This window comes from Macadamia integrifolia, chromosome 10, assembly GCF_013358625.1.
Source record: "Macadamia integrifolia cultivar HAES 741 chromosome 10, SCU_Mint_v3, whole genome shotgun sequence".
Classification (NCBI taxonomy): domain Eukaryota; kingdom Viridiplantae; phylum Streptophyta; class Magnoliopsida; order Proteales; family Proteaceae; genus Macadamia; species Macadamia integrifolia.
The window spans coordinates 1,956,905-1,961,862 of NC_056566.1; the positions used below are offsets into that span (position 1 = coordinate 1,956,905).

At 37.0% G+C, this 4,958-nt stretch overlaps 1 pseudogene; it reads left to right on the forward strand.

Annotated features, from left to right (window-relative positions):
* The first annotated feature begins 2,319 nt into the window (after nucleotides 1-2,319).
* LOC122091555 lies at nucleotides 2,320-4,367 on the forward strand (annotated as a pseudogene).
* Nucleotides 4,368-4,958: the final 591 nt, after the last annotated feature.

Genomic DNA, 4,958 nt, shown 5'->3' on the forward strand with positions numbered 1-4,958 from the left:
TTTCCATAATCAAGGTCAATCTGGACCCCAAAGGCCTCCCTTTGCACAACCTTTTGCACCAAATACTTTTCTTAGGCCAAATGTAGGACCTAAGGCTAGTTTCTTTAGGCCCCCTCTCCTATCATCTTATCAGCAACCCCATGGTTTTACCAACATTGGAGAGGCAAGTAGAGTAAGTGATTTGGAAAAGAATATGGCTGTCCTCATGACAAGCCATCAAAATCTTACAAGAGAACTTTCCCAAGTTGTCTCAATTTTGCATGAGAGGGAGAAGGGAACTTTGTCCAGTCAACCAGAGCCTAACCCTAGGCATCATCAGCATGTTAGTTCACAAGCACCAACTACCACTGAATATAGTACAAGGTCAGACCCAATAAGGGCCCTTCAACCAATGTATTGTTGTTTATGACCTTAGGAGTGGTAGAGAGTACCAACAGAGTATTTTTAAATCTTCCCCAATAATTACTCCTATTAACTCTCCTTCTGTTGAGGACATAAGTGTGCCTCTTATTCCAAGTTTTTCTAATGAACATAAAGATTTTTCTAAAATGAAAGATGATTTAGTCGAGGAAACAAAAAATGATTCTCCTGAAAAAGGGCAAATCTCTAACAGTCCTTATGTTCCTCCTATCCCCTTTCCTAATCGCTTAGTAAACAAAAAGAAGACTGCTTCCATGGATAAAATTTTAGAAGTCTTCAAAAAGGTAGAAGTGAACATCCCTCTTCTAGAAGCCATATCCCATATCCCCACCTATGCAAAGGTCTTGAAAGAATTGTGTACTCACAAACGTATCGCTAGTGTACCCAAAAAGGCGTTCTTGGCAAGTAACATTAGTTTCATAATTACTCAGCCTATAGCCACCAAGTATAAGGATCCAGAGAGCCTTACTATAGCTTGTGTAATAGGCAACACCAACATTAAGCATGCCTTACTTGACCTTGGTGTAAGTGTGAATCTTTTGCCTTACCATGTGTAGAAGCAACTAGGATTGGGAGATTTGAAAGCCACTGGAACTACTCTTCAGTTGGCAGATAGGTCTGTTAAGATTCCTGAAGGGATGATTGAGGATGTCTTACTTAAGGTGGGGGAATTTATTTTCCCTGTTGATTTCATTGTGTTAAATACTAAGCCTTTTTCAACTAAGGATGAGATCCCCATAGTCCTTGGAAGACCATTCTTGGCTACCAGTAATGCATTAATCAATTGTCGGAATGGTTTCATAAGGTTATCTTTTGGCAACCAAATTGTTAAGTTTAATATGTTTAGGATAGGCAAAGCAACCACATATGGAAGAAGAGATCAATAAGCTTGAGGATTTTTTTGGATTTTTCTTGTGATTTAATTACTAAATTTGATATTGATTTTGATTCAGAATTCTAAGAGTGTATGGATCAATTGGATGATGATAGTAAAAATTTCTTTTCTAAAGTCTCGAATCTTCACACACCTGTGGAGCCCTTAGGACCCCTTTCCAATTCCATTCCCAAACCTTCCATAGTTGAGCCCCCTAAGCTAGATCTTAAGGATTTGTCATCTAATTTGAGGTATGCTTTCCTAGGGCCTGACCAGACTCTTCCAGTAATAATTTCTTCATATTTGACTTTTAGCCAAGAAGAGGAATTACTCAAAATTTTAAACGATAATAAGGAAGTCCTAGGTTGGACCATGGCTGATATCAAGGGTATAAGCCCTTCTATTGTGTAAGAAGAGCTAGCCCAGTGATGATGGAAGCCATTAAGAAAGAGATCCTACAGTGCTTGTATTATGGAATAATTTATCCTATTTCTAATAGCCAATAGGTAAGCCCAGTTCATGTAGTGCCTAAGAAGTTTGGTATTACTGTAGTTCTCAATGCCAATAATGAACTGATTCCAACTCATATCCAATCAAGGTGGAGAGTGTGCATAGGCTACAGAAAAGTTAATGTGGCAACCTGGAAGGACCACTTCCCATTGCCATTCATTGACTATATGTTAGAGAGGTTAGCTAAACATGAATATTATTATTTTCTTAATGGATATTTCAGCTATAACCAGATCCCAATTGCTTTAGAAGATCAACATAATACCACTTTTACATGCCCGTATAGAACATTTGCTTACAAATGTATGCTTTTTGGGCTTTACAAAGCCTTTGCTATGTTCTAATGATACATGATGAGAATTTTTTCTGACATTGTTGAAAAATTCTTAGAAGTATTTATGGATGACTTTTCGATTCATAGGAATTCCTATTTTGAGTGTTTTCACTGTCTTTCCCTAGTTTTGAAAATGTGCATATCTAAGAATTTGGTTTTGAATTGGGAGGAATGCCATTTTATGGTTAAATCTGGTATTGTTTTAGGCCGTGTAATATCTAAAAAGGAAATTAAGGTAGATAGAGCCAAAGTGGATTTAATTGTTAATTTACCATCTCCCCAATCTGTTAAGGATGTCCGATTTTTTCCTGGTTATGCTGGCTTCTACAGAAGGTTTCTTAAGAACTTTAGTCAGTTAGCCCAGCCTCTCACCTCACTACTTATTAAAGATCAAACTTTTGAGTTTTCTACAGAATGCCTAGAATCCTTTGAGCAACTTAAGAAGGAGTTAACCAATGCACCCATTGTTCAACCACCTACTGGACTGAACCTTTTGAACTGATGTGTGATGCTTCTGAGTTTGCTATAGGAGCGGTTTTGGGACAAAGGACTAATAAGTTGTCCACTATCATTTACTATGCTAGTAGGACCCTAAATGATGCACAATGCAATGACACTACCACTAAAAAAAATTTTTAGCTGCTGTGTTTACATTAGAAAAGTTTTGGTCTTACTTAGTTGGATCACATGTGGTGGTGTATAGTGATCATTCTGCTCTTAGATACCTTATTCAGAAGAAGGATGCCAAATCCCATCTCATTAGGTGGGTTTTACTTTTACAAGTGTTTGATTTATAAATTAGGGATAAGAAAAGAAGTGAAAACCTAATTGTAGACCATTTATCCTAGCTTCCCAATTCCTTGACTGTCGATTCTCTAGTCAACTAGAATTTTCTTGATGAATAGTTACTTACAGTGTCCAGTGAACTATGGTTTACTGACATTGTCAACTTCTTAGTCTCGAGTGTGACTCCGGATCACTAGTCCACCCAAGATATGTATAGGTCTCATTCCCAAGTTAAGTACTTTTTTCTGAGATGATCCTTATTTGTTTAAGATATGTCCATATCAGATTATCCGACAATGAGTTCCCGATCATGAGCAGCATTCCATTCTCTCCTTTTGTTATGATCAGGCATGTCGAAGTCATTTTAGTGCGAAGAAGACTACGGCCAAAGTTTTACACTATGAATTCTATTGGCCTAGTCTCTTCAAGGATGCTTTTATGTATTTCAAGTCTTGTAAACCCTGTCAATCTTTAGAATGTGTGACCAAGCGAAAAATGATGCCCCTTAACCCAATTCTAGTTGTTAAGATTTTCGATGTGTGGGGTATTGATTTCATTGGACCATTCCCTAATTCTTTTGAGAATTTATACATTTTATTGGCTATAGATTATGTTTCCAAATGGATTGAAGCCCTTGCTTGTAAATCTAATGACCACTGTGTGGTGATCAAGTTTATGAAAGAAAACATTTTCTCCCGCTTTAGTACACCACGTGCTATTATTAGTGATAGGGGTGCACACTTTTGCAATAGGCCTTTTGAGACTTTGATGAAGAAATATGGGATCACCCATAAGTTGGCTACACCCTATCATCCTCAAACTAATGGTCAGGTTGAGGTATCCAATAGAAAGATTAAACTAATTTTGGAAAAGACTGTCAACCCTAATCGCAAGGATTGGTCTAATTGATTGGTGGATGCCTTGTAGGTGCATATGACTGCTTATAAGAACGATTTGGGTCAATCTCCCTACCGTCTGGTGTATGGGAAGGCATGTCACTTACTGGTTGAGTTAGAACATAAGGCATTTTGGGCAATCAAATAGCTGAATTTTGATTTGTCTACTGCTGGTACTTATAGCGGACTCCAACTAGCAGAGTTGGAGGAGATTAGGAATAATTCCTATGACAATGCTAGGACTTATAAGGCAAAAACCAAGTGTTTTCATGTTAGACAAATCCTTAGGAAGTATTACATTCCTAGTGATAAGGTTTTGCTTTACAATTCTAGGTTGCATATTTTTCCAGGCAAGTTGAGATCCTGTTGGGATGGTCCTTATATTGTGCAGACTATTTTTTCTCATGGTGCTGTTGAGGTTTTGAACCCTAACACATATGCAATTTTCAAGGTCAATGGTCAACATCTAAAACCGTTCTTTGAGCTTCCTACTGCTGCTAGTGAAGAGGTCATGGATCTCCATGAACCTCTTTACACAGATGACTGACTTTTACCTAGGTATGATCCCCCTTGCATTATCTTTGCTTTTAATTCTTTCCATGTATTAAGGACATTGCATGACTTAAGTGTGGGGGAGGGAAATTAGTTTCTTTTTGTTTTTTTCCTTTGTTTGTTTTTCTATTGTTCTTTTCCTTTGTTTGTTTTCCTATTGTTTTTTTCCTTTGTTTGTTTTCCTATTGTTTTTTTCCTTTGTTTGTTTTCCTACTTTGGCTTTTGGTAAATGATCATATAATTCGGTTGCTTGATATATGAATGTAAGAATTTTTTATTAAGGTACCCATCTTGAACACATAAAAATCCTATTGAGAAAAAAAAAAAACAAGCCTATCTCTTGAGATGGGACTCTTTTTTGAAAAATAAAATCCCCTTGTTTTACAGTGTTTGACCATATTGTAAGTTAATGGGTTCCTTGTACTCTTGATTTGGAGTTGAGACCTTCTTTTTAATTTGGCATGTGTTGACAAATACACAATTTTAAACGAAGTGTGGAAAGTGATATAAATGAAAAGTAAGAGTTGGGTTCCTTGGAACTAGACAGGGCATTGCACTCAAGAAGCATAGTGTCTTGATCGAAATT